Here is a 7,140-nt window from a genome sequence, read left to right on the forward strand (position 1 = left end):
GACTCGATGATCCTCAAGGTCTCTTCCAACCTTAGTTATACTGTGATACTGTGATACTACTGTGACCTCGCTCTTCAATGCCCCAATTCTCTACTTCAGTAAAATAGCATCTAGTTGTACAGTACACTCAACACTGAAGAATCAAAAGATACAGGGAACTCTAACCTTTTAAAGCAGTAGAAACCACCTTTATCTTATTTGAGAATTCTCAAGCACACCAGCCAGTATATTATCTTAGAAGACTTGTCTTACATGAATGACAACCTCCCTATGTTTAAACCTGAGCCACACTCTAGAACCAGTCCTAGGATTGAAAAAAGATGAGACAACAGAAATAAAGAATTTAATTGCTGCTTGCAGGGTCTCAGAGTTAATGTCAGTTCATTTTCTATGAAAAAAAAAGGGAGCCTAGGACTCTTTTCTGCTAGAAAATGAATGCTAATATTCATAGGAACAACATAATCTGAAAAACATATATTTGGAGATTTAATAATGCTAGAACGATTTGGTTTAATTTCTTATTTCTATCCAGTGGCATACACCTTTCCAGTACCTTTGGCCTGAAAGATGTTGAATTAAGCAGATTCATACATTGAATTTTTGAACATACAATTCCATTTGCATCATTGATTAGCAGCAGCACTAACCAAAGACAGAAGGGAAAACAATCACCAAGGGAATTTAGCATTGAGGCAATTGAGGTTTGAGGGCACAGCTGGGCAGTCAGAGAGAAGGGAAAGTAAAACCTATTCAGGAGGAGCTAGGTTAAGAAGCCTGAGTGTCAGCTGGACACTTCATCTCATTTGAACAGTACACATTTCTTCTTGCTCCTCCTATTTCACCATTAAATAACACTTTTCATTCCAGGAAGAAACTATTTTCTCCAAATTGGCAAATTCATTCCCAAGTCCTGAGACAAGTGCAAAAGTCTCTCTGAAAACTGTAAGAGAAAAGTCACACATTTACACAAAAATAAAACATAAATAATCAAATGCCACAACTTCTTTCCTTCACTTCTCTGTCCTTTTCCTTGTCTTCTTCCCCTCAAAAGAAAATACTTCATTCTTCTTCTCTGTAGTTAAATGAAGACTGCTTGATAATACAGCTTTCTACTTATCTCCTGGTCCTAAGTCTTAGCTGCCAAATGCCTACCAAGAGACAAAATGCAAAAGCTAATGAAGTAACTGAAATGATGACATTTTTTCATAGAAGTATTACATTCTGGGATAAACTTTAGAGAAACTGTTGAAAGCTGCAACAGAAAGCAACACCTTCACTCCAAGTTTTAAGTGGCAGAAAGTTTCTGGTGAAGGAAGTGGATTTGGAGGGGGCAGGTGATTTTTTTCCATATTTGTTTTGCTTAAGGTAAGTTTTCTTGTGAAAGTGTATTAGTACCAGAACATGAAAGCAGGTTTAAACTTCTGTGGGTGTTGTCATTCTAAATTCAGAAAGCTGTGGTTCTGATGCCAGCACTGCTACATGCAGTTTTGCCAAACAGCAGCAGGTCAAAAAATGTTACAATTGCTACAATTTTCACAAAGAGCTGAGTAAACACTAAAGCCAGCCACTCTTGAGTGATGTCATCCTTGACTTAGCTGCCCCTCAGGCAGCATGCACAGGGGCTGGGTCAACCCATGTAACTGTTCCCCAAGTATAGAAAATGGGTACAGACATGCAGTATAAGATATGGCTCATCAATACTACAAAATGCATGGCAAAAGATTAACGTGGTGGTGGCGGCAACTGTCTCCTTGTTGCACTGGTCAAGAGATCAGCAGTGTAAAGACAAGGAGCTCTACCCTTAAAAAGTCATCTATTTAATTTTACTGTTTTCAAGTGTACCTATCTTACATGGAGGTTAGTGAGATAAAGATTGCATTCTGTCTGCACCATCTGAGAGTTCCAGCTTCCTCTGTCATCAGGCTGATGTGATTAGATCTGACTTTGCTACAGCACTGGATAGACATTGCTGGGCTTGTTCTTGACAATTTCAAGTGTAGCTTCTACCCAAGTTAATTTCATTGTTGTGGAAACAGTGGTTATATCCCACAAAGAAGTGTGAAGTGGATACCACAGTATTGTTACATCATACCTGGTCTGTCTGCAAAATGAAACAGGAAATGAACTATTTTACACAGTTTGCTTCTAATTCTTACACAGATGGCACTTAAACAACAATTCCAGCCTTCACAGTTTTACTTCAAAGTCAGTGCCAAGGCAAGGATAATCCTTTCTAGACATTTTCTCCTTGGTTTTTGAGACACCAACTTCCATATAAAATAAAATTTAACAGCCACATGTCTTCCCTAGCCATGCATTGAACAAGGTTTTTGACAAGACACAGAATAGACCTTCAAACACTGAGCCAAGTGACACCAAAGAGAGTCACAAATCTCTACAACGTACAAAGCTTGCTTCTTAACCCTTATCTTCAGGGAGGTGTACCACAAGGAAAAGAAAATAGAGATCCAACAAAAAAAGCCCCCCAAAAGTAGGGAAAGTAGAATTACCTTTGTTCAGAGCTGTAAAGTTAGAACTACCATTATGCCAAGTGTGGGATAATGAATAATGACTGGTTTTAAAGCTAGTATTCACTACAAAATGAATGAGCCAAACCCAGACAACTAATAGAGCTAAAACAGTGCATGTGCTCATGTGGGTGTTTCCTTATACAAAACTACTTTTCAAAAAGTTCTTTAGCCACTGAATTAGGTAAATAGTCAATACAGCTAACTCTGGAGAGAATGGTGACAAACTCAAGAAGAATAGCCGACTATCAGCTTGCATTGGCCAGCTGTGCCAGGGGAAGTTTAGGCTCGAGGTGAGGAGAAAGTTCTTCAGAGAGAGGGCTGTTAGCCATTGGAATGAGCTGCCCAGGGAGGTGGTGGAGTCACCATCCCTGGAGGTGTTCAAGAGGGGACTGGATGTGGCACTTGGTGCCATGGCTTAGTAGTCACGAGGTGTTGGGTGACAGGTTGGACTTGATGATCTTTGAGGTCTTTTCCAACCTTTTTGATTCTATGATTCTGTATCCTCTTCTTACGTAAGTCTTTATCTTAATGTCACAGGGACAGAAGTCATAGGAAAAACAGGTACACTAAAAATCTCATATCCTTAAAAGAAATGCCTTTTTCATGTATTCAAATGCAGATGATGAAAAGTTTTCAACCAAAGCCAGGGTCAAAAAAAAAGGAAAGGAAAAAAAAGGAGAAGAGAAAAATAAAAAGAGGAATGGTGGTCTGGATCCCATCAAGACCTCCCAACAGCATCGATAGCAGTTTGCATGTAGATCAAGTTCAGCTTATAGTGCACAGTCTGTGTAGTCAGGTTATGAATTTTACCCTTTATTATCCTTTATAGAAAGTCTATTAAGTATCAGACAAAACGGCTAGGATTTTGTTGGGCTTGTGGATGTTTGGGTTTGTTAAGATTGCTTTTGTGGAGGCACACATCGAAATCTGACAGAGGATGAAAAAGCAGAGTATTCCGGTAAATTTCTCTTGACAGCTCACAGTTTATTCCAGGCAAAAACAAAATACAGAGATTTGAGCAAGAAACAGTTACATAAGTTAATACTTTGGCAGATTGCTCCTTCAAAATCATTGTATTTAAGAACGCTTCACTTCAGCAGTTTAAGTGCACGCGGAAGATGCCTTGCTTTATCCGGTTTCTACAATAATTCATTCAGAGGGAATACTACTTTTGCTAATATTAAATCCTACACACTGAAATTTCAGATGAAGTCTCTGACAGATCTTAATGTTGCCAACAGACATGCAGTCATTCCCCGCTGCTCCGTACTTTGGCTTTCTCAAGACTGCATTTTGGAACTCCTGTGAACTGTACAGCTAGCACAGGGAATTCAGCATATGAGTAATGTTATTTTCGGCGCTCCTTCAAAAGAAACCTCGTGCATATTTCTCTAGACCTGAGAAAACTTCTACTCTTTTTATGTCCTCTAAACAGAGAAGGGGGAAAACAAAAAAAAGAAAAGTCAACATGCATATTTCAGTTATCACAACAAAATAAAAAAATATCTTGCTACACACTGCCACCCAAATGCCTCCAAGCTAGGCTTTCTTTACCAGCTGTTGAGAAAGGAGCAGGTACTTTTGACCAGGAAACAGGCAAAACATAACACAAATCAAAAACTGTGAGAATTAACCATCAGCAGGATGAAGAAAAGGGACCTGCTACCACAGCAGGCAATTAAAAGGGAAAAAAAAAAATCACAAGCAACCTACCAATCCAATTATCCATCAGAGACTCTGCAGTTACTGTGGCTTCTACATGACTTGCAGCCTTGCTGATCAAGGGCCGTCACAGGACACCTAAGCAATAAGAATGTCACATTTCAAACTTGCAATACTTAACAATAATTTGCCATTTTCTTGAAGCCTTAGGGAAACCTGTTCCACCTTGGTCATTTCTTTAAAAGAACTGCACCACAGTGAGGACGTTCAGGAGTATTTTTTTTTTGCTGTGTTAACTTGTTCTGTTCTTGTAAGTAAACTAACCGTTGACAACCTGTCTTCATCTGCAGTGGGGAGCTAAAGGACTTTGATAGAAGATCCCCCCTGCCCAGAACCCATTGCCTTAATTTATATAGATGGTTTCTCCCCTAAGCTTACACTATAATGATGAAGCTCTATAAAGTGAAGGAAAAAAAAAGCCTTCTTCTCATAGCTGTTATTACTATGGTCTGCATTTTCACCACTGAGTGGGGAAAAGAACTGAACCAACAACCCAAGCTAGTCCCCCTAGTGTACCTTTGCAGTAGAAGCATAAAGAGTATGTGATAAATCTCACTACCGTCTTTTTGCATGAAACTAGCTTTTTTGGGTTTCCTTTTCAGTAGAAGACATAACCAGGTACAAAAACTGTGGGGAAACTAGACAATCTTTCAGTCCATTTATCTAATCTCTCCTTGCTTCTATTTCTCAACAAGTTAAAATGTTGTTCAAAGATCATTCATCTGCATCCAGAAGATTATCTTAAACAAAATGTGCTGACCTGTTGGCAATGGCTAGGTCTAGTTTTAACATGGTTTAGCTTTGTTTAGCCTGATGCCTTCTGTTCCTTCTAGCAAGGAAATTGCATTAAAAAGCTAACAATGTGCATAAGACATTTGATGCATTGTCATTTCCATCCCAGCATTCATACCTTCTAAAATACATAAATGACAATCAATGCTCTGAACATGTTTGAAAATGAAACAACCTTTATAGGTATTTCCACGGGCTAATTTTCAGTTTAAAAAATGCATGTTGGAAAAAATAAAGCATCATTTGCTGCCTAGCAGTACCCCTGTTTCAAGTTGAACAAAGCAGAAAACACTGTACTCAGGTGAGAACACATGAAGAGGGCTTGTCTGATCAGAATGATTCTATGATACTATGCTCTACAAAAAAATCACTTGATTTCGGAGGGGTGTGGGGGGGAAGAAATAAACAAAACACACACACAACAAAACTGAGCACAGTGGAACTGCAAGGAACCTCTCCAAAAACTGTTACGTAAGGCATTGTCAAACTTCATGTCACCTCCACAGAGGCCTCAAGTTGCTATTTTACCCCCCATGGGGAGCAGGGATTAATGATCTAAATGACACAGTTCTCAGATAGGAGGTGATAGCAGAAGCCTGCCCAAAGGGGAGCTTCCTGGGCTGAAGGCTTTCTGGGGAAGCTGAAGGGGGATGAGGAAATCGCTTCAGCGTCCCGGTGAAACTCCAGCTTCGCCCCGAGCCGCCAGGCACGTCCCGTTCCGTCTCCCGGAGCAGGCAAGCCGAGGGACTCACGCCCCACGGCGTGACACTCTTCCACCGACACAGCAGTACCCACCACCCGCCTGGTCTCCCGGACTGTTCCGCGTAGCCAGCGACACTCGGCGGGACAGCAGCCCCGTCCGCGCTGCGCCCCACGGCTGGATGCCCCGCGTAGCAGGAACGCTTCCCGGCCGGGGAAGAGGGGCGTGGGAAGCGCTGTAAACAAGCGGATTCAGAAGAGGCACGGAGTGCGAGCCAGGCGGGGCAACCTCCCGAGGCTAGGGGGATCGGGAGATGTGCCCTTCGTGCTAGAAAAGCGACAAGCGTGCCTCTTCCTAAGCACCTCTTCAAGTCCAGATCTGATGGAGATTAAAACCCGGAACATAAAACCACTATCCCAGCCCTACTGGACTCACACGCCCCCTCCCCCGGACTACTGGAAGGGAGACACTCACCGATTGTTTCTCGCCCTCCCCCGCCCCTCGCCTCTAAAAGCACCAGCGACCCGACGAGGCGCTTACCTTCCCCGGGTGGCTCCCGGGCCGCCGGGACGGGCGCTCAGCGCCCGCCAGTCCGCGCAGGCAAGAGAATGTTCCCCCTCTTTCGCTCCAGGCGGGCAGCTCCAGCGCTGTCCCCGCAGCCCGGCGCTCCGGAGGTGTCAGTCGGCAGGTCCCAGTCGGGGCGGCACGGGCGATTCCACTCTGCGCGGGACGAGGAGCTGCTGATGGCCGGAGGAGGAAAAGGAGGGCGGCGGGGAGGTCCCCACTCTTCCTGGGGTGCGCCGCTGAGGTGGCTGCTTCCCCCTCCGCCCAGCTCTCTCTCCGGGGCCTGCCTGCTCCCTGCTTCGCGCTGTCCTGAGGTGCAACCCGGCTCCGTCCGTCCCGTTCGCTTTCCCCTGTCCCTCTCGCCGGCGGCGAGCTACGCCGCGCACAGGCCCCGCCGGCGGCCAGAAGGACCCGGGGGCGACAGGGGATTCCGGCCCGGCCTCCTGTCCTCTCCCTAGGGCCTGGTGTACACTCTCCGCGGGGAGAGGAGGCCCTGCCCTGCCCCGGCCTGGCGGGCAGTGAGCAGCCCCGGGAAGGTCACCGGCACCGTGGAGCCGAGCCAGGAGAAGCTCCCTCCGGCACTGCTACGGCGGTTGCTACTGCTGCCGGCCCGGCCTCAGCGGCCGCTGGGTGCCGCGCTCCGCCCGGACTCGCTTCGTGCCGATGCCGGGCAGCCGCCTCCGAGTCTGAGTGCCAGGCTGCCCCCTTCCCCTTCCTTCCTTCCTTGCCTCCCGCCCCTTCCCCGATGCCAGCCTTCCCCCGCCAGGTCCCTCCTGCGCCCTGTGCCAGGCTGCCCCCTGCGGGTCTCGGTGCCGCGGCTGTCCGCCGTCG

The 7,140-nt window shown here is 45.5% G+C and overlaps 1 protein-coding gene across 1 annotated transcript in view; it reads right to left on the reverse strand.

Annotated features, from left to right (window-relative positions):
• The window catches only part of LARGE1 (LARGE xylosyl- and glucuronyltransferase 1), a 296,670-nt gene extending 289,640 nt beyond the window's left edge, over positions 1-7,030 (reverse strand). Inside the window, exons 1-2 of the mRNA XM_068142337.1 lie at positions 6,286-7,030; positions 4,245-4,331 (exon numbers count right to left, since the gene is read on the reverse strand). The gene's annotated coding sequence lies outside the window, so the exon portion shown is untranslated. The remainder of the gene's footprint in view (positions 1-4,244; positions 4,332-6,285) is intronic.
• Between the last annotated feature and the right edge of the window lie 110 nt (positions 7,031-7,140).

This window comes from Melanerpes formicivorus, unplaced genomic scaffold, assembly GCF_026170545.1.
Source record: "Melanerpes formicivorus ecotype bairdi unplaced genomic scaffold, bMelFor1.0.p_v2 SCAF_8, whole genome shotgun sequence".
NCBI classification, from domain to species: Eukaryota; Metazoa; Chordata; class Aves; order Piciformes; family Picidae; genus Melanerpes; species Melanerpes formicivorus.